Genomic DNA, 23,675 nt, shown 5'->3' on the forward strand with positions numbered 1-23,675 from the left:
AGAACAATTATATGCTGGGTTAAGTTAAGTCTTTAAGTGCATGTTGAGGAAATGGAGTTTTTGTTTATGATGACTGCATTCAAGGACATACTTTTTTTTTTACATTTGGGATATGAATTTGTAGGATGTCACTGCTCGGGAGAGATAGGGAAAGAGTTGGAGAGGTTCCCACATCTGGCAATGCAAAGTTCAAATGTATAGTAGGCAAGTAATTTTGTGATGGCTGGAAACTATTTAATTCACTCCCATTATAAAGTATGTTTACCATTCACGATTTTGCTGTTTGCAAGAGTTCACGAGAATGTAACCCTTGCGAATGGCAGGACTTTACTCTAAATATTGGCTAGGGCACCAGGAGAACTCTAATCTCATTTGAGTAGCGGAATCTCTTAAATCCACCAAGGAGCACAGAGGGGGCTTCTGTTTATCGTCTTACCTACTAGATGGTGCCTCTGACAGTCCAGCAATCCCACCATACCACAATATAATATTAGTCAAAATTATGTGCTCAAGTCTCTGAAATGGGATTTGAACCGACAACTTTCTGACTCTGAAGCGGGAGTGCGACCACTGAATCAAGGCTGATACCTCACGTAATTGATCTTTGCACCTTGGTCAGTATGGATTTGGGGTGGAGTTGTGGGTGACACAGTTTTGTAAGTTATTTAGGAAGAATGGGTTTTACAGACTAATTCTTCTATCTATATGTTTGGATTATAGTAACAGTAAAGTGAATTTATTTATCAGTAATCACATACATTTATCACTGTGATGTTCACACCAGATAATCAGATCCACTGCTTTCTAACTTACTGCCTGCAGTAAATTAAACCAGACAATAGTAAATGAGATTAAATTATTTCCTGCTAAAGCATTCAAAGCCAGGCTCACTCACAGAGGTCAACTGCTCATTTTCACTTATTAGGGTGGTAAATTCATTGAGAAAAATGTATACAAAAAGGGATACCTTATTGCAATGTTCCCTTGCAGATATATTTACGGCTGGTTAATTTCAATTCATAACACTCGTGCTGGTTAATTCTTTGATTAAAAGAGCATTGCAATTGGTATGATGTAAATGTAACCATAAATGAAGGTAATTTATCACTGTTTCTTACTGTGCAGTAAAATGCATTTTTTTCAAAGCTACTTCATCAGTCAATTTCATTATACTGAAATTAACCAATGAGCAAATTTCCAATGATCTTACATATTTTTGTTAAAAAATGGTATTAATCAATGTCAGCCTGGCTGTATTTTTTTATAAGGGGGATGCATGTTTGCAGATTGTCTTCATGTAGTGTGCACTGCAAGAATATGGGATGATGTGCTCAGTCCCAGTCACCTTGCAGTAATTACATCATAAATTTAGATTTTCATTCAGGATATCTTCCTTCATTTTTATCATGGAGCATCTGGTCCGTCAGTCTCAGCCTTAGCAGGTGCCAGCAAGTTTACTCCCTCTACATACAGACTGAGGAAGTTGGGAACATCATGTGAGACCTCTATTTTTATTGTTAAAAGTGATATTTCTGTACATAATCTAATAAAAGCACAGGCAGGTGAAATTAGTTACCAAGAAATAAATCTTACCTCAGGCAATAAACAACCTGAATTTCACCCTCAAATCTGAATCCCTCAACAAGGTTACTTTCCTGGAATAGCTCCCAAACCACTTATAAATTTCCATTTTAAAACAACACCAAGAAGTAGCTTGGGTTAACTTCCAGCCACGCCCCACACAGAAGTGCTGTGCTGTCTGATCAGAAAGAGCTGGCATTAATTTGTGAAGGATTCCTCAGTGGTTAAATTAAATTGAATATCCTCTGAAAAAGAGCATGAAGATTGTGCAGTCTATGAAAGAATCTGTATTTTAAATTTAATTTGTATGTTTTTTTGAGGCAGACCATACCTCACAACAGAAACAGACCTGAAATTGACACTGATAGGGAAAGCAAAAATGTAAACTTAGAATTGAGGCTGAATTTCCCAGTTTCTAAGAAAACCAAAAGCAAGCTGAGGTTGGAAAATTGAAACTAAAGCTTGTTGGAAGATATAAATGGATACAAATCAGTCTGAGCTATTCAGTAGCAGCTGTTGAGCCCATTGGAGCAGAACGGGCAAGCTGAAGAAAACTCAAGAAGAGGCTAGCTCCAGAAGCTGAGAATAAGCAAAGAGAAGTTGCTGTTTCTGTTACTTGAAGATAACATTGGTGGATCTACGTCACCCAGATGAAGTTGAGCAGTTCTGGACTCGTGTACCATTTGTGGTGAACATTGTACTTGTGGAACTCGGGTTGGTTGTGCTCCATGTCGACTGGGGATCAGACTAGCTCCTAGAAAGAGTGGAGCTGAAATTCCTCATGAGGAAGACAAAGTTTGAAGGACTTTGAGACTTGCTGTGATCACTAAAATCTGAGTAGACTGCTCAGCCAATTTGCAAGATTTGCCTAAATTGTATCTGTCATTTAATATGTAAATTATAGTTAATATTCAACCACAATTTGCCTGTTACTTTATGTTTAACTCAGGTTAATTCTGAATGTTAGTGTATAGGATAGATAGTATTTAGTTTTTGCTATGCTTATTCTTGTAGAGTAAGAATTCTCCTGTTTTAAACTGTGGAATTTTGTGTCTTCATTCTCTTAGTAAATAATTTGGATTTTGAATTTCATCTACTTAAAAAGTCCCTAACCAGTTCATAGCAATCTGTGTGTGCTGTGATACTTTGAGAAATAGCTGGTCATGCAAGAGAATCAAAGAATCAAGGAATCGTAGAATGTTACAGCACAGGAGGAGGCCATTTGGCCCATTGTGTCTGTGATGGCTCTCTGCAACTATAATTCACCTAGTGCCAGTGCCCTGCCTTTTTCCTTGCAGCTCTGCAAAATTTCCCTCTTCAGTCCAATTCTCTTTTGAAAGCCACAATTGAATCTCCCCCTCCTACTCTCAGGCTCTGCATTCCAGATCCTAACCCCTCGCTGCATAAAAAAAATTTCTCCATGTGTCGTCGCTGCTTTTTTTTGCCAATCTCCTTAAATCAGTGTCCTCTGGTTCTTGATTCTTCCACCAATGGGAAATAGTTTCTCTCTATCTATTCTGCCCAGAAACCTCATGATTTTGAATACCTTATCTAATTTCCTCTCAAGCTCCTCTTCTCCAATCTCAACAATCGTTTCCCCTCCCCTCTTTGGTGCCTTTAGTGCAACAGCGAGCTTGCCCATTGAGAGGATGAGGTAGAGTAATGCTTTGAAGGCTTCATCTGATAGCTATTCTACATGTATCAGCTTTAGCCAAGGCTCCTGACTGTGACAGCTCTACAGCTAAACTCAGTTCTTTCTTCAGCCAATGCACATCCAATTAAACTTCAAGCAGGGGTTGAAGCATATAAATACAAACATGTGCATATGCATTTGACCAGCTAATTTTCTCACTGAACTGAAACAAGCTGAATCAGATTAATTCAGAAATTTCAGATTTTCCTAACTTGGACAATGTCACGCTCATGTTTTCCTATTGCTTAAATAAATGCTGCAGCAAATATGTGTTGGCTCATTCTACCACAACCTGCATAGACGTGGATCAATATCAGTAATAGGAATGTGTAAAATTTTTAGTATCTTATGGGGAAAGGTTGAGCAAGTTGGGCCCCCGTTGGTGTTTATTAGAATAAGAAGTGATCTCATTGAAACATTTATGACCCTGAGGGGGCCTGACAGAGTGGATACAAGGAGGATGCCTCCCTTGTAGGGGGGACTAGAACTAAGGGACATGGTTTAAAAACAAGAGGCCTTCCCTTTATGACGAGTGAACTCCATGTTTTCCTGACAATGTATTGGTGGTCATGGTGGAAGAATCCTGTATTCATAGGGTGGCAGGAGGCCCTTGAGACAGATGTACAGGAGACATTGGGAAGAAATAGTGGTGAAAGTCAATGCCGAGATTGTATCTCTGTGGACATGGAGGCAGAGATTTAATGACCTCACATGAGTGGTAAAGATGAGTGAATTCTATATTTATATGGTTACAGCTTACCACTGCACCACTAGCAACAATCTCTTTCAATTATATAGTGCTTTGGCATATTCTGAGGTCAGAATGCCACTCTGCTCCTCTTATTTTACATAGGGCAGGATTTTTACCTCATCGAGTGGGCGGGTCTGGGAGCAGTCGACAAACCGACCGCCACCCATGATTGGGCCACGACCGGGATTTCACGCTGGCTGGCCAATTAACAACCAGCCAGCGTGAATGACACGCTGAAACGCTCAGCGCTGCCTGGGTCGGGGTAAGGGGGTGGTGAGAAAGGCAAGCGCCAAAGCCAGCACAAGCACATGGGTGTGCTCAGTGAAAGTTCCCTGAAGGCACTGAGCTGCCTCAGGGAGCTGAAGATTTTTAACATTAAAAATAAAGAATTGAAAAATAACGAAAATGTGTCCCTTCATGTGACTCTGCTACATGAGCAGGGACATGGTAAAAGTGAGTTTTAAAAGTTTTTTTTAAAATCACCAGTCGAAACCTCATCTCGCGCATGGATGAGGTTTCATAAAAAATGCAAACACTGCTTGGACGGGCAGGGAAAATTTTAATTTAATGAATGAATTAATTAATAGGCTTAGCAGCTCTCTTAATTGTCGGCGGGTGCGCTGCTGACTCCCGTGTGCATGCCGACCGAAGTATCACGCGAGTGTGCAATGAAGTCAAGATGTTCACCTGATGTCATCACGCATTATTTTATTCCCGTTCAGGTAGGGTGCGCGCCCGGTCAATGAGGGAAAAATTCTACCTATAATGTCAGATGTCCGCATTTCCCGTCCAGACTCCTGAATTGGGCCTCTTCAGAAATGTGGTGCATACCTGTTTGGGGCGTCTTCCTTCATTGTGCAGGATCGGCAGGAGGCGCCAAGTTACGCCTGCTTTTTCAGGCACTAACTGCCAAGTTATGCTAAGCCTTCATTCGCTAGCAGAGTAAAAAGATTTGGGACATTTAAAAGGCTACCTCTAACTCAGAGTTGGGGCCTTTTTCAAAATGTTTCGGAAGTAGGGAAATTGCCCATCAGAAGTGGAAACTTCCTGGGCAATTCTCACAGAGTCCTGGGACAGAATCTTCTGCTTGTCGAGTGGGCAGGTCGGGAGCAGGCACGGGTGGACGTGGAGCCGATCGTTGCCTGTGATCGGCTGTGCGCCGCCATTTTATGCGGGCAGGCTAATTAAGGCCTGCCCAGCACGATGCACGCACAGTAGCACTCAGCGCTACCTGTGCGGACAAGGGGAGGATGGTGAGTCAGGGGCCTGTGCCCTTTCGTGCATGCGCACAAAAGAATGCAGAAATCTCCCTGAGGCACGGAGCTGCCACAGGGAGATTAAGTTCAAATTGAAAGTTCAAAATAAAGAAAAATTGAAATTATTTAGACATGTCCCCTCATGTGACTTGAGCTGGGACATGTTTATGAAATGTGTAAAAAATGTTTACTTATTTAATAAAACCTTTCGTGAAACTTCATCCCGCCCATGGATGAAGTTTCGTGAAAAATGTGAAGGCCGCTTGGGCTCTTTGCCTGCCTGCCAACCTTAAGGTTGGACAGGCAGCCCTGATAATTAGTTTAAGTGGTGTATTAAATGCCTTAACAAGCCTTTGACAGTTTGGCGGGCGTGCAGCTGACTCCAGTGTGCGCCCACCGAATGGAAGATTGGAATGACGTGCGGTGACGTCGGGACGCACGCCCGACATCACCGCGCATCATTTTACGCATCGGCATGGAGAAGATTCTGCCCTTTGTGTTGGGAGACTTCCGAGGGGGCCCGTAGCTCATCCTCTGGGGTACATCCAGTCTCTAACCATCCAGAGACTGGAAGGTTTGCGCCAATGTTGCTGTTGCACAAAGCTGACCCAGGCTGAGTCTTAAAATGCAAGGTGCAGAGCAGTCTCCATCAAGAACAGGAGCCGATTGGGAGAGAAGTGCAGTTTGAGAAAGGGAGAGCCAATCAAGGCAGACTGCACCAATTGGGAGAGGGCGGGTCAATCAGGATATGGTGATTAGTAACACCAGGAATAACATTAGTGGCACAAAAAAGGGAAAATCTGGGTCAGCACTTTTAACAATACAAGTTCTCAAACCATGCTGTCTGTAAAAATAAATCTTATTCTTATGTCTTGATTTTTTTGAGAGTGCTGGAGTGTGCAAATGAGAATGATTTGTAGATTGCAGTTTTTTGGGTGAATCCATGCTATTTAGACTCACACAATTGATGGTATTTAATTAAACTGAATGCATCTAACCACAAAGAATGCAAATTCTTCGAAACATTTCAGAGAAAATAAAAGGTGTTTTTTTTGTTCAGTGGAGATTGCCAATGGGGGAAGAGGTACATTTAAACCATTTAATGGGAAATTTGCAGATTCTGAAAAGGACTGAAAGCTTTGGGGAAGTCAAGCTCAGCTGAAACAATGAGCACAGATGAACTGGAAACATGATATACAGTGAAGAAAGAGCAACCATTGTTCTCAGATCTGCCCCAGTAGTTAAAACCAGTCTGAACTTCCAAATTGTTATACATCCATACAAGATGGCATTTAACTATTGAGAAGTATTCCAATTTTCAATATTGCTTGACTGGGTCAATACAGAAGGGTTTTTTTTTAGCAAACCTAAACCATTTGGCAGGCTCTGAAACAATTACACAGATTGTGTTGCCCTGCTGTCAATCAGACTGCTGGCAGATGTGCTCAGAGTGGTTTCTAAGTGGCCTTTGCTCAGCTTTCATTCAGAGCAGAGCATTGCAACCTGCAGGAATGCTGACGCTAATGAGAGGGCGTCTTACCTCCTCAATACCACCAGTGACACCAGCAATGGAGCACTGTTTATCTCTCTTGCCAGCTTGAACACTTTTTTTAAAGCAATCTCCGATATCCCATTGTAGAGATGAAAAGGTCTCAGGGCCTAACTGCTGCTTTCTCATCATCAGTCATTCCAAACGTGCTCAGTGTTACTGAAGAGCTTGTAAGAGAGCTGGAGGTTCTAGCACTTTGACTTACTATTACTCAGTGTGTCAGCTTGTGTTGAATCTAAGCTTCAGCGACTCCATTTCAGCCTCAGCACACCCTCCCCCCCACCCCCCATTCACTCTGTGCTGTCATTAGTTATGGCTGAATAGTAGCCTCAAGCTCTGTGCACAGGGAATCATTGAGAGTCTGGAATCCAGTGGGGGTGGAAAGGAGAGAGGGAGATAGGGGAATTGGGGGGGCAGGGGGTGGTCAGGGGTCAGATGAGAGAGGGAGACTGGGGAATAGGAATCAGGGCATTGGAGCTCAGTCAGAGAGAGGGAGAGGGAGGGAAACTGAGGAATGTGGAGGGAATGGAGACCAATATTTTCTCCAGAAATGGGAGAAGCAGCAGTAGTATTGTGGAATTGGGAATGGCACTGACAAGGAGCAGCCAGTAAAGGGTGAAATGAAACATGGAGACCTTACTGTGGATAAACATTGAAAGATTGTTTTCACTGGTATGCAAATGGCGGACAAGGGAGCTGAGACTGAGGATTCTCACTGGAAGAACCTGGGAGGAAGGGAGAAGGAAGCACCTTAAACTGAGGGACATTCAACCATGAGATGCTTCACCACAAGTAGATTCTGAGGTAGGCACTGGAACATAATTGAAAAGGGAATGGGATAAATATTTGAAAAGGAGAAATATGAGAGGATCTGGAAGTGGCAGGTCAATAGGATTGCAGAAGCGAGTGCACAGGTGCCAGGAACTTAATGGCCTCTTTCTGCGCCATAATTTCTATTACTTTATGAAGGTTTTTCATTTTTGTTCTTTCATGGGATGTGGGCATCGCTGGCTAGGCCAGCATTTATTGCCCATCCCTGACTGTCCTCGAGAAGGTGATGGTGAGCCGCCTTCTAGAATCACTGCAGGCCATGTGGTGTTGGTATAGCCACAGTGCTGTAGGAAGGGAAGGGACTTTATTGAGACTGAGCCCAGGTTTGGAAATGAAAGTTCTGAGCTAAGTTTCAGACAATATGCCTTATAAAAACTAGCCCAAACTTTGAGCCTACTGCCTTTTGACTTCATGGTCTGGCTCAGTTTGGTCGATGTTGCCCTACGTCAAGGATAAACTTTTTGAAGAGAGAAGTGATAATGGTGGATTTGAAGGGGAGCACGAATATAATTATGATGTTGTGTTCATTAACAATATCAACCAACACATGGGCAAGGAAGGGAAGTTGAGTGGTCAGCAGTTTGGTAGCATTAAAGTTGAGGAAACAAATGGTAGGTTTCATGGACAAAGTGAGAACAGAGAGGGCATGAAAAGAGATAGGCAAGACATGAGAGAAAGATGCAAGTTCAGGGACCTAGGGCAGGAGACAACCAGAGGGCAAGTTTGGCCTGGTGGGCTATTGTAATGAGAGGGGTGGGGGGAATGTAGTAGCAGAGGTAGCTGAATAGATGTTGTCAATCTAAGCAGAGATTTATAAACCTTTGGCATAACCTCCTTGCTTCCTGATAATGATAAACCCGAGAGAGTATCTAAAAGAAAATCTATAAAATGTAGCTCTATTGGTTTGTAGCCAAATGCAACAGCATTTTGCTACAACATTCTTCAAATAGAAATAAGATGAATTTTTAGTGGTGCTACTTGTAAGAACAGACAGCCATCTTCCAATAATGTTTTTGTTAATGTCTACCTGAATAGAGAGCCTTGGTTTAGAAACTCATCTGAAGGACAGTAACTGTAAACTATATTCTTCAGTATGCTCAGATATCAGCCTGCATTGTACACTTAAGTCCTGGAGTGGGATTCACAAAGCTTTTGACTCGGAGTTGAGAATATTGGATTTGCTGTCAGTAAACTGAACAACCCCAGTCCTAGTGGAATCCTTTAAATCCTAATTTGATGTATGTATTTCACGTGTGATATCTGCATTTGTACACAGCTTTACAAAAGAGTCAGCCTGCAGAGCGACTTTGCTATTACACTCCTCTCAAATTATTGTAGAACAGCTTAGGTTCATTAGATAAGGCACAAAAACCCAATGGAGGCCAGTAAGTGTGTCATTTATAATAGCATTTATATTCATAGTCCTTTCTTTAACTCTATTCTGTAAAGATACTTCAGTCAATGTCTTCAGGGACCCTGAGCTCTTTATGCTCCTCCTTTCAGATAAGGCGCTCATTGCTATTCTACATTCCTGATATCAATATGCAAAACCTTGACTTGCTGGTTTCTATCAGATATTAAGCAACCAGTTTTTTGCCATGTCTTCCCGTTTGCCGTCTTAGAGAACCTGACAGGTTTACTTCTGAGTTGCCGTCACATAAAGCCTTTGCACCCTGGAAACTGTGGGCCTCAGGAGTATAAAAGCAGACCTAGAGATGTATACTGCTGCAGATGTTCACATACATATATAGCTGGTCATTTGCCAGAGCTCTTGGACAATTATGTACTGATCAACAGATTGTCTTACTGCATCATTGATGATAGTACTGATAACTAGACTTCTATCATCTCATTGCTTAATTGCCAACTCCTTTTACCCTAATATTTGTGCTATGAATCTTTGTTTATCGTGAGAAATTTGGCTTTATGTAATGATATAGCAAATCAATTGTAGCAGACAGTGGTCCTGAAGACTTGTCCAGATACCATATGACCTCTAACCCCTTGGTCTTCAGCTTGCCCTTAGTTTGTGCTGCAAATTATGTATAGTGTGAGCCAATGTGCTTAACAGGATCAGTCTTGTGGTTTGCCTTCTGTTTTCTGAATGAACTATAATGAATGTGGTTATCAAGAACACTTGTGAATATAAATCTCCTACACCTCAAAGGATATTTCACGATCAACAAGAGAGAGAGACAAAACTGAAATGGATAATCTGGAATTGTTGGTTAGATTGATCTGCATTGATATCACTTTGTAATATGTCTCCCTTTTACATTTCTATTTAACCTCTCTATATATCCAGAGAATGTTATTCTTCAGTGTAGCCTATTTTGCCTCACGGAATATATTTATTTTGTACTTTATCCCTCTCACATTTGAAAATTTCACGCTGCTGCTCTGGAAACATTTTTGCTAACTTTTCTGCACAGCTAACTTGAGCTGAATCTCTTTATTGTGTGAACTTTCTCCAGCACAGCTGCCTTATCGTTGACTGTTTAATAGATTTTTCTTCCTTTACTTTGAAAGTTTTTGGTCACTATTTCTCAATTGTTCTCCTATTCTCACATTGGTTATTTGTCTTGTCTGATGTCCCAGTACTAAATCAAATACTTCTTTCCTTGTTTGACGGAACCATGTTCATCTGGGAAACGATTCTAGATACATTCCAAGAAGCATTCTCTGGTTTGACCTCACACATTTCTTTGCTCTATTTTACGCTGGGGTAGTTAAAGTCACCAATATTATTGCCTGCTTGTTTAAATATCTTCTAATATCTTTCATCTCTACTGTTTGATGGTCAGTAATACAAACCAAAGATCCTATTAAAAATATGCCAGAAAATTCTGGAAATACTCTGCTGATCAGGCAGTATCTACAGAGAGAAAAACAGAAAATGTTTCAGATAAATGACCATTCATAGAATACAGTTTCACTCCCCATGGCTGCTACCTGACTTGCTGCGTGTTTACAAATTTTCTGGTTTTATTTCAGGTTTCCAGAACCTGTAGCATTTTGCTTCCATTTCAGCCAAGAATTGTATCCTTTCCCTGCCCATTTATTAATTCTAATTCATGCAAGAGGAGCAGGAGAATAGGAACATTAGAGAGGAAGTCACCCAGGACTGTTTTGTGCACCTATTGACCCTAAGGGACAATGGCAAATACCCTGGCAGCAAATCAGATGTCATTTGAATGAGCGAAACTCTGCGGATGGGAAACCAGGGAAACATTAACTTGCAAAACAATTCAAATTTCATAATGTAACCATTTTATTTTAGGGGACAACAGATAAGGGCAAGTTTCCACTTGTGATAATAGACCGTATAATTCAATTACAGTTTTGTAGTTCTAGATGATTAAAATTCATCAATGGCCATATCTATCTCACCTCTCAGTATGAATACTATTGTTATTCATTCGTGTTTTTCTATTTTTCTAGCAGGTCTAAGATAGAACTTTTGAGTTGCCCACTTTAGTTACAATTTGAAGCACATGGAGGCTTTTATTATTTAATGTGCTGAGATACTGTAGTTGACTGGACCCCATCAGGTTACTTGCTCACAGGTTCAAATCCCAACACTGACTGATGCTGAACTCCACCAACTGCCTATGTAATGATTGTTGTCAGTCCTCAACCAAACTGCTTGACCTGGGCATATGCAAGATACATTGGCTTTCCTCAGAAGTCATCACACTTTTGTTCTGCAGAAAACCCATTTAGAAAGTCATGGATAAGGTCACCCACAAGACAATTGACAAAAGCAAATCTCTCAAATCAGTAACAAACTTTCTACAACATACCAGAAGGATAATAATCCTAGGCAGTAACTACAAATCTGCTCTATTTGAACCAATTATGAAAGAAAGAAATAATTTACATTTATATAGCACCTTTCATGACCTCAGGATGTCCCAAAGTGCTTCACAGCCAATTAAGAAGTGCAGTAGCCCTAAACAGCAACCAGACAATCTGTTTGGTGATGTTGGTTGAGGAATAAAAATTGTGAAACTTCTTTAAACAGTGCCAAGGGATATTTGACACCCTGAGAGGACAGACAGGTTAGACATCACACTTACATCTTAAATAGTGCAGCACATCCTCAATACTACATTGAAGTAGCAGCCTCGATAATGTGTTCAAGTCTCTAGGATGAGAATTGAACACACAACTGCTTGGCTCAGGAGTCATCTGTGCTGTCACTGATCTGTATGAGAATGCATATAGTACAAATGGCAAATATTTTATTTTACTGGTTAAAATCTCAAGTTACCTTCTTGCTTTAGTTCTCACCTGACTGTGCAACATTTTGCAACAGTTACCGGGCCAGATCTTCATTAAGGAAATGGATATTTGGGAGTCGAGAAAGTCAGGGAAGAGGCAGGACTGAAGTGACAAGGGAGACGAGAAGATAGCGAGATTGACAGACTAGAATGCCTGTCTTCATTTATTGGGACATTAGCCTAGTTATAAACACAAATGTCAGGCCCTCAAACCCTTACCCACCCCCCACCACCACCAACCCTCTATGCGCCCCTCCATGCCCCTCTCATACCTGCCAAGCCCTCCAATGTTCCACCATATCTCCCATGCCCCCATGTCCCCATGCCTCCAACAGCCCCCCTCGTACGCTCTATGCCCTTTCATATCTCTCATGCCCCCTCCATGGCCCCCATATTTCCTATGGTCCCACATATCTTAATGTCCCTCCCATGCCCCCATGCTTCCTCCATACCCAATCTCCCAGTATTAACTATGTACAGAACAAATGAGCATTGGAAAGTCTGACAAGTGTTTAAAATGATCCTGAAACTTATATAATAAGTGAAGAGGCTTTGAAAATCTGTGAGAAAAGCTGCTCCGTTTACATCTTTGAACAAGTGTTAATCAACCACAGCCATTCATGGGATCAATGAATCTTTTATCCACTTAACACCTCTTAATCTTGTGTAAATAAACACACAGACATTGAAAAAATGCTTCAAAGAAATATTAACTTATTATAAGGTACTAAAGATGTCAGTCAAACAAAATTTATATTCCCCTCTATAGCTCTGTCAACATTGTCTCCAGATACATAGAAACATAGAAAATAGGAGCAGGAGTAGGTCTTTCGGCCCTTCAAGCCTGCTCGACCATTCAATATGATCATAACTGATCGTCTATCTCAACGCCATACTCCCACTCTCTCCCCATACCCCTTGGTCCCTCCAGAGTCTAGAAATCTATCTATTTCTTTCTTAAATAAATTCAGTGACTTAGCCTCCACAGCCGTCTGTGGTAGAGAATTCCATAGGTTTACCACCCTCTGAGGTTTCCAAAAAAATGCAAAGGCCACTTAGCTTTTTCGCCTGCCCATCAACCGTTAGGTTGAACAGGCAGTGAAAAATTAAGTACAATTGAAACGTTAATGGTCTAAATAGGCCTTTTAATTGTCAGTGGGCGTGCTACTGGCTCCAGTGTGCGCCCGCCGACCAAACTAACATGCATCATTTCATGCTCAGTCAAGTCGGACACATGCCCACCCACCGAGCTAAAAATTCTGCCCATTGCGTTTTACCTGAACAACTATTCTGCACTTGAAAGCCGAGTCCAGCTTTTCACCAAACTCTCGCTCCTTGATTGAAATGGACCTTCATTGAGGTGGATGGGTTTGGTCTCTCGCTTCCACCTGAGATGCCCTGCCAATCCCAAACACATTTCTAGTCATGGGACGATTTATATATGCTTGGGAATAAGTCCATAAGACCATAAGTCATAGGAGCAGAAATTAGGCCCTTGCGCCCTTCGAGTCTGCTCCACCATTCAATCATGGCTGATAAGTTTCTCAACCCCATTCACCCACCTTCTCCCCATAACCTTTGATCCTCTTACCAATCAAGAACCTATCTACCTCGGTCTTAAATACACTCAATGATCTGGCCTCCACAGCATTCTGTGGCAATGAATGGGTTTGGGGAAAAGGGGATGATGGGTTTATTGGCCTCTGCCAGTGCGTTGTGTCAGTAAAGGCATGGACACTTCTTGTAGAAGGACCCAGATGCCTAATTTCACAAACAAGTTTGGTAAAGCCCTGTTGTGAGAACATTTGCTCTGAAAGGGTCTGTGTCCCTTACTTTATGAAATGATCCACACTGATTTCACCTTCAACAAAGGTTCACACATGTAGGCCTAAATTTTCTGTTAGGCGGGTGGGCGGAGCTGATGCTGTCGCGGGCGGTGGTGGACCTGATTGCTGCTGGCGATCGGGGCCGTGCTGCCAAATTTTGCGGGTGGGCCCATTAAGGCTTGCCCAGTGCATTTGCGACTCCCATGGAGAGCAGGAGTCTTAAGTTTGCGGCGGGTGTGTACAGATTGCTGGGTCTAATGGCAACCCAGCAGTCTGTATGAAAAAAGACCCAGCAGCCTCCTTTAGGCTGATCACCTTGGCCAGCTCCAGGTCATACTGCAGGGGGTCTGCACAGCAGGCCAATGTAGAGGGAATGCCAGAGGAGGATGGCAGGCTGCAGGGTGTGGGCCAGGAGCAGGGCATCCTGCAGGGTAGGCCAGCGGGGCGGGGTGCTGGTTCCCCAGGATGGGAGGAGGAGGGCCCTCACATGATGAAGTGTGCCTGGAAGGAGGTGGTGGAGGTGGTGACGTGGTGTGGCGCACCTGAATCCAGTGTCCTAAGTGGTTCAATGATTTATTACGCTCTGGAAGGACAATTACCATGTTGGCACTGGGCATTTAACCTAGCAGGTAGCCTTAGCCTTTGAGGCCACCACCACCAAGTCTTAGTGTTGTGACTGCATTGATTCATGTTGGGCATTTGTCGCACGCTGGGTGGTGAAGCAGATAGTGACCATGCTTGCATCAACCTCTGTGGTTCATGAGAAGATGTGTTCTCCCCGCACCATGTGTTGGTCTTAGTGATGTGATGTGATGACTAGTCAGGGGACAACCTGCAGGGGATGCAGCTAGGCGCATACCCATAACTCCAACACATGTCCTATTCATGGTGATGAGAGTCTCAAGGTCTCATGGCCAAGAGACATCTGGTGCCCTCGGCACCTCACCTAATTGCGCCTCCTTGCCATGGGCGCTAAGGCTTTGTATTTCTGAGAGTGATGGATGCAGAATGTGTCCGAGCTGGTTGTTGGGGGGGTGGGTTAGGAGCAACCATACTATATTTTGGTGACCGATCACCAGTGGCATGGACAGGAGGCACTGGAGGCCTCAGATGAGCCATTATGGTAGGGGTGCGGCGTGCAGAGTACATGAGCGATCAGCCCCAATAAGTGATCTTCTCTGTTTTGCAGGAGAAAAATGCACACTATGCTTATGAGTATTCGCGCACTGGAGGCAGCTAGGCCCAGCTCGTCATATTGACCCGTTTTGAACACGAGCCCCTGGAGCTAGAAACGCGCCATGCGCCCAGGTCCACAAGTGTCGGTGATGGAGGGGTGGAGCAGCCAGGCATTTGAGGCCCACAGTCCCATCCGCTCTGTCTTCCCACCATCCAAAGCACTGATGATTGTTGCAATCGTCAATGCAGCAACACTGCTCATTCACAGATTGATAGAGTCAGACATATGGGTCATACACAAAGATCCCTCGGCCCTTCGAAGATGCACATGTCTAGCACCTTCCAAAGTCTTCTTATCCCATTTCTGACCACTATCCCCATGGCCTTGTATGCCATGGCATCGCAACTGCACATCCAAATACTTATTACATGTTAGGAGGGTTTCTGCATCCACCACCCTTTCAGCCAATACGTCCCACATTATTCTATCAAAAAGTTCCTCATCACCTCACCTGTCATCCTAACGCCCCTTACTTTAAATAAATGTCAAAGGGCTAGTCATCCCTCTGCCAAGGGGAAATGTTGCTTTGTGTCCGCCTGATCTATGCCCCTCAAAATGTTATGAAGCTCAATAATGTCACCCCTCAATCTCCTGTGCTCCACGGCAAATTTCACCAGTGTATTCTATGTGTCCTCATAACTCCATCTCTCCAGGCCAGCATGCATCCTGGTCAGCGACCTCTGCACTCTCTTCACTCCAATCACATTCCTCCCGTGAAGCGCTGATCACAACTGAACGCAAATGTGTAGCTGTGGCCTCGACAACGTTTTCTGCACTTACACAATATTCCTACATTCTATTCCTCACCTAATAAAGGTAAGTATGGCTTTAACATTCTTAAATGCCTTATGTACCTGTCCCGCTACCTTAATGGGCCTGTCAACATGCCCAGCAAAGTCCCTCTGACCCTCCTTACTTTCCAAGCTCCTACCATTCCTCATGTATTCCTGTACTTTGTTTCTCCTGCCCAAGTGCATCACCTCACAATTATCCACATAACATTCCATTTGGCATTCCTTTGACCAATTGACCGGCCTGTCTGTATCTGCCTCTAATGTTTGGGCCTCCTCCTGACTATTTGCCATCCCACCAATGCTCGTCTCCGTAGATTCTGGAAGATTGAGTGCATTATGAGCCTGGGGGAAAGGGATGAAGTGTGTCAGTGTGTGCACGCTAACTGATCCACTGTCCTTGTTGTTAATTTCAGCATCATCAGAGCATAGCCACCAGGAGGAATTGCAGACACCCCCACTCACACCTGAGGGGCATGAACTGTTACCTGCGTCACACCATATCTGCGAGGTAGGCACCAGCGCAGATACTAGCACCTTGGTGGGGATTGCGACATCTGCTAGTTTCCCGGGGCATAGTGGAGAGGGCACTTCACAATCTCTGGAGGAGATGGCAGAGACAGAGAGTGCCGATGGCGCCAGCAGCCAGAGGGCAACAGGACCAGGCACATGATCAGTCAGTGCGTGATGATAAGTCTCTGGAGTCGTCTGCGATGCAGCAGCTGCAGGAAATGCGGCCGGGTATGCAGGAGCATCTGGGAGTGTTGCATGAGACCATGCTTCACTTGGTCTCCATGGTGGAGGAATGGTGATGCTATGAGCCTCATGTCAGATTGTCAGGTTTCCTCCATGGAGAGAATGGCGACTCTCCTGAAGAGGGGCTTCCAGCAGAACAACCAGCTTCTCCTGGGGATACGCTCGGACCTGCAAGCCCTCACAGAGCGTGGCCACAGCTGGTTATTGGCAATATGGAAGATGGTCTAGGCACCAAGTATCCCAGCTCGGTGCCCATCCATCCATGGTGAGCAGGGGGTCTGAAGCGACCTCATGTCGGCACAGTAGCTGCCTGTCATCTCTGCAAGCACCCCTCAGTGACCGTTGCATCCAGTTGAGGCTTCGGCAACTGGGGAGATGGCAGCTGTGGAACTGGCAGCTCCTTCCCAGGCGGGGCCAACACAGGCTCCAAGGGCCAGAGGATGTCCGCCAAGGTCATTGAGGCCAACAGGATAGCAGAGTCAGCAGGCTGTCTCAGATGTCACTCTGAGCGATGAGGCGGCACCAAGACATAGCACCTCAAATGTAAGCATAAGGCACCTTAGGCACATCATAGGTTTCTCACTGGTGCTTTTGTGTTGGCCCTAGATTAGGGATTTTTAAATTTTTTGACATTGTAGCAACGTTTGGAATTAATTTTTTTTGGACCGTACGATGGATCAAAATAAAATCCACATGTATTACCATGGCTGAGGGTGGTTCCTTTGTGTTGCATTTGTATGTTTCACAGACATGTCATGAGTGTTTGAGTGGACATTGATGTTTATGTCCAAAGCCCTTAGTTGCAGCTGATGAAGTTGAAAATGTAGCACTTAAGTGCCACGTGTCGAAGCGCCAGGCAATGCTGGTCCTCCTGATCCACTTGTGTGGAGCCAGCTGAAGGTTCATTGGATTAAAGTCTCCCGGGTGTCCCTGCCTCCTTGGTGTAGTGCCGGGTCAGCGTTCAGCCCCTCATCATTGCCCTGTGCTTCCTCATCCTCCAAACCACTTTTGGACTCATTGTGCAGCTGCATCCACTGCGTCAAGATCTTCATCGTCCACTGTGTCCCCCCTTTCCAGCGCAAGATTGTGCAGAGTGCAGCATGCTACTACTATCACCGAGACACAATCTGGGGGTATTGGAGTGCACCCCCTGAGCAGTCCAGGTACTGGAAGCGCATGTTGAAAAGACCGATGACTCTCTCCACCACAGCCCTCGTGGAGGTGTGGCTCTTACTGTACCGCTGCTCAGCTTCTGTTCTTGGATGGCGGAGAGGCGTCATGAGCCTCCTTCTGAGGGGATAGCCCTTGTCACCCAGGAGCCATCCATCCAGCCAAGCCAGAGCACTGAAGAGCCCCAGCACCTGGGAGTGTCTGAGGATGTAGGCGTCATGGGAGCTGCCTGGGTACCTTGCACAGACCTGCAGAATCAGCATCCTGTGATAACACACTATCTGCACATTCATAGAGTGGAAGCCCTTCCTGTTGAGGAAGGCACCAGGCTCACACGCTGACGCCTTGATGGCCACATGTGTACAGTCTATTGCACCCTGGACACGGGGGAAGCCAGCAATGGCCGTGAAGCCTCTGGCTTGCTGTGTCTGGCTGGCCTGGTCGCAGCGGAAATGGATGAAGGTCAATGCCCATCTGAAGAGAGCATCTGTAACCTGCTTGGCACAAGTGTGGACAGCTGATTGGGAGACAATGCAAAGATCACCCACTGAGCCATGGAAGGAGCCAGAGGTATAGAAGTGGAGGCAACTGTGACCTTCAGAGCCACTGGCATGTGGTGTCCACCCACACAGTTAGGGGAGATCTCAGGGCCAATCATCTGACAGATGTGGTTGACTGTCTCCCTTGACAGTCTGAGCCTCCTTCGGCACTGCACCTCAGACATATTGAGGTAGCTGCTTCACCGCCTGTATACCCTGGCAGCAGGATAGTGGCATCTTCTGCAGCCCCTTCCACCTTGGACTACCTCTTGGCCCTGCACCCCTTGTGTCTGTGCCTGGCCTCCCAAAGGTGGCTCCCCTGGAGGCTGATTGTGCACTCCTGGCCTCCTTATTCTATCCCTCCCTTCATCCTCAGAGGAGCTGCCTCCAGTAGAGATGTTAGAACCCATATCCAGGCTAAATGGAGGCCTCTGGAAAGCTGCAGGCCCGATAAAGATTACTGACTGCAGACTGCTGAGTTGAAGGTTCAAAATATACAGAAAGCTGCTGGAATTCATTCTGAACTGCTACTTAAAAAACTTTCTGCAATAAATACTTCACAGACCAGAGTGACAACCCCACTGAGCCCTCATATCCTGCCTGTGGATGAGTTTCATAAAAAAGTCTCTCACCTGCCTGCCCGTTGCGCCCGTGCGCCAAGCCGAAGACCGGATGGGCTCCTGAAAATCGGCATCGATTGCCGAGGTAAGGGCCTTAACAAGGCTTTTAATTAATGGCAGGCGCTTCATCGCACGACTGCCCAACAAAATATCACAATGGCAGGTGGTGACGTCAGGACGCTCGCCTGACATCACCAGGCATCATTTTACACGCGGACGTGTGGGGCTCTCCCCCCACAAAGTTCTGCCCATAGACTTTCCAGCGAGTAACCAGTGTCTCACTGGGGCTGAGTCTCCATAACATGTCTAAATATTCAAAGTAAAGAACAAACTTGCTCATCAATGTGATAAGTAGCAGTGCTCAAAATGCATTAAGCAATCCCAGTCAAAACTCTCTTTACACCCCCAAAGCAAAATCCTGCGGATGTTGGAAATCTGAAGTAAAAACAGAAATTGCTGAAAATACTCAGCAGCTCTGGCAGCATCTGTGAAGGGAGAAACAATTAGTTTCAATTTGTCCCCTTTCATCAAAATTGAGGAAGGTATCACAATCCAACCCAATCCCTTCAATAACCATTTTAACCATATTATTACAATAATAAGTTTACATTCAAGACAACTAATATTTGATCTGCAGGTCACTTCAGCAGTCACTATCTTTCAAATTAAGACCTGATCTTTTAAAATTCCTGCAGAACTTTGGAAACTAGTACTTCCACACGTTCATTTGATATTTTGCCTGTGATATGTTTTTAAATTTCACTGATATTGCTGGTGGTACAACAAAAACTATTAAAAGGATTACCCTAGAAGCATTTAAACTGTGATATAACCCTGGCACTAAGTGCGCTTGTCAGAATTTCTGGCCCTGTTGGTTTCGGGCATCATGGCGGGCAGGTGGAGGGGGGCGACAATATGGCATGAAGGCCAAAAATTGATTTCACGCTGTCATGAAACCAGTTTGCAATCGTCCACTCCACCCGTCATTGCTGGGACGTGCCTCCCACCATCTCATGTCAGGAACCTAATTTCAATACATTTGCATATCATTATAAGCCCTGTTTGCCAGAATCATCCCCCACGCTGGATCATCCGGGCACACCAACATCTTTCACAGCTGTACATAAGCAACATGCACCTGGCAGGCTGCACTTCGCGTGGGACTTCAAAGCTTGTTTGCCCACCTTGCTTCAGGCAGCACTCACGATCAACAGCGCCAGGCTTCACAGACAGCACCACATCCCTTTCAGGGGGCAGGTGTCTACCTACAGTCCAGTGTAAGGTGTGGGTGGCTCTCCAATGGCTGCAGGGCTCTGGCTTGCTTGAGGAAGGGAGAGAAGTGGCCTCAGGCAAGGGAAGAGGCTGCAGGATGAGGGCTATATTGGGGAAGAAGGATAACCCAGGGTGTGTGTGGGGGCACATGTTGATCTGTGCAAGTGGATTCAAGATGGTGAGGGCTGAGGAGGCAGCCTCCAGAGGAGATGAGGCCAGATGGAGATGTGAGGGTGTTTGTGACAGAGTGAGTGGTGAGGTCCTTTGAGCTGGCAGTTAGTGAGATGCCAGTGAATGAGTGATGGCCTTGTGGGTGTGAGTTTAGAGTGATGAGATGGTTGTCTCATCCTGGCAGCACAGATGAGATCATTCATCCATTTTCTGCACTGGATTGCCGACATCTTATGAGCAGCATTGGCACTGACCACCTCTGCCACCGCCTCCCAGGCTGGAGTGGTTGACTGATGGGCCTCCTGCAGCCATAGACGGGGTAGAGGACATCACCATGGGCTGCCATGGCATCCAGAAGGTGTCCCAGGGATGCGTAACTGAATTGGGGGTTGCACTCTCCTTGGCTTTTGGGGCCATCTCTTCACCGGAGCAGTCCTGGGCTGTACGCATTGAGAAGTGTGCATGTGGCTGCACTTTAAATATGGTGCCCTCTGTGAGGAAGCAGCAAGAAAACGACGTGGCGGGCAAATTGGAGGCCGCCCGCCAACGAGACTGTGTTTCCTGTGGTTCATAATTAAGAGGCAGGAATGGGATGATACGGCGTGAAAACCCGCCATTGTAGCCAGTAGGTAAAACAGCTTTTTTCCTGCCCACTACCTCACTTTGTGCAAATCTGGGATGATTCTTTGTTGTAAGTAAGTCTACATTACAGTACTTGTTGTCCAAATTAATTCAGAGCACAGTTTATATTATGCCAATAATACATGAAATGTTAATCTTACTAGTTAATATGCTATCAGAATTTTGATTAAGCAAACTTTCTTGAGCAGTCCAATTGTAAATATTTCATAGAATAGATAAATCAGCTGTAAAATTAATTTCAGTGGGATTTCTAAATATTTTTTCTCACTTGTTGTGATTTCTTCAACGTAAAAAATTGGTTCAGATGTTGTATGGTTTCCTGACTTCATTTGCTCTGTACATTTTACAAAGGAAACACCAAAGCAGATTCCAAAAACATCATGGGTGGAATTTTACGGCCCTGTCGGGACATGGTCAGGGCGAGCTTTCAAAATCCCACTGACTTCGGCGGGAACAGAAAATCCCGCCAACTGGAGGGCAGGCAAAATTCCACCCCATAAATTAATTATGCTTGGGGACATGTCATACTCAGAAGGAAATGCCCCTTCTTCTTTCTGCTTTCTTCTTGAAATGCTTACCGACTGTTTCCATATTCTCACAGAAGCTGAAAACTTTCCGAAAACCAACTCTTCAGGAATAGTTCTACATTGTGCTTGAAGTATGCTGATTAGAAAAATAGATCCATAAGAGGGTAAGCAATAAAGTGCAGGGGCCTACAAAGAAACCCTTATCCAGGTACCCTTTATCATTGCTAGCTGTTGACTATATTTTCTGTCTGTGCTCACATGAAAAAGTATGACTCCATAATAAGCTGGGTGGAATTTAAACATTGTTGCTTCAATTTTATGGGTGTAAAAAATGGACATGAGTGTACATTTCGGGCACTATGCCCTGTGCCCCAAGGATAAATACAAGACGTCTGGCTCAAAATTGAGCTGGACAATTTTTCAGATGCTCCTGGCTGCCATCTGAAACAGGTATTAAACCCTTGAATTAATTAAATGCGAGGTCTGATCCATTTTCAGGACCAATTTGCCAATGTTGAGCAGCACTGAGCAGAGCAACTCAGTTTAAAATGGTCTTTAAAAAGAGTTTCTGTGGAGGCAGGAGGAGCAGGAGAGCTCTCCTGACTCTACTGTAACTTGATGACCACCCCTTCACCCCCAAATACCCTTGAACACCTTTAGGACTCACTTCAGACAACCGCTGGAGAGATAAATGCCCCAAAATTCATTGATTTAAAATAGATGACCTTCCTTTGGAATTGTGACAGGCACCATCTGTTCATCCAATTTATGCTACTGAGCACTGAGGTTCAATTTTGGGCTCATGTCAGATCTCTAGGTTAGGGCATATGCCCCCGAAAAATAGACCAAAAACAATTTCACCCCAAATATTTCCACAATACGTTATGGCAAAACAACAGCAATGTTTTTTTAAATATAAGAATATTCAATCAAAATTGAGTTACTTTGTCTTGAAAAAATATGAAACATCTAACAAAATAAAATCATAAAAACAAAAAAACTGCGGATGCTGGAAATCCAAAACAAAAACAGAATTACCTGGAAAAACTCAGCAGGTCTGGCAGCATCGGCGGAGAAGAAAAGAGTTGACGTTTCGAGTCCTCATGACCCTTCGACAGAACTTGCTTTCGAGTCCAAGAAAGAGTTGAAATATAAGCTGGTTTAAGGTGTGTGTGTGGGGGGCGGAGAGATAGAGAGACAAAGAGGTGGAGGGGGCGGTGGGGGGGGGGGGTGTGATTGTAGGGACAAACAAGCAGTGATAGAAGCAGATCATCAAAAGATGTCAACGACAATAGTACAATAGAACACATAGGTGTTAAAATTAAAGTTGGTGATATTATCTAAACGAATGTGCTAATTAAGAATGGATGGTAGGGCACTCAAGGTATAGCTCTAGTGGGTTTTTTTTTATATAATGGAAATAGGTGGGAAAAGGAAAATCTTTATAATTTATTGGAAAAAAAAGGGGAAGGGGGAAACAGAAAGGGGGTGGGGATGGGGGAGGGAGCTTACGACCTAAAGTTGTTGAATTCAATATTCAGTCCAGAAGGCTGTAAAGTCCCTAGTCGGAAGATGAGGTGTTGTTCCTCCAGTTTGCGTTGGGCTTCACTGGAACAATGCAGCAAGCCAAGGACTGACATGTGGGCAAGAGAGCAGGGTGGAGTGTTGAAATGGCAAGCGACAGGGAGGTTTGGGTCATTCTTGCGGACAGACCGCAGGTGTTCTGCAAAGCGGTCGCCCAGTTTACGTTTGGTCTCTCCAATGTAGAGGAGACCACATTGGGAGCAACGGATGCAGTAGACTAAGTTGGGGGAAATGCAAGTGAAATGCTGCTTCACTTGAAAGGAGTGTTTGGGTCCTTGGACGGTGAGGAGAGAGGAAGTGAAGGGGCAGGTATTGCATTTTTTGCGTGGACATGGGGTGGTGCCATAGGAGGGGGTTGAGGAGTAGGGGGTGATGGAGGAGTGGACCAGGGCAGTGCATCTTGTGGATGCACTATCATACACTTCTGCCACTGCGCATTGGTGGTGGAGGGAGCGGATGTTGAAGGTGGTGGATGGGGTGCCACTCAAGTGGGCTACTTTGTTCCAGATGGTGCCGAGTTTCTTGAGTGTTGTTGGAGCTGCACTCATCCAGGTAGGTGGAGAGTATTCCATCACACTCCTGACCTGTACATTGTA

The sequence above is a fragment of the Carcharodon carcharias genome, chromosome 4, assembly GCF_017639515.1.
Source record: "Carcharodon carcharias isolate sCarCar2 chromosome 4, sCarCar2.pri, whole genome shotgun sequence".
Lineage (NCBI taxonomy): Eukaryota > Metazoa > Chordata > Chondrichthyes > Lamniformes > Lamnidae > Carcharodon > Carcharodon carcharias.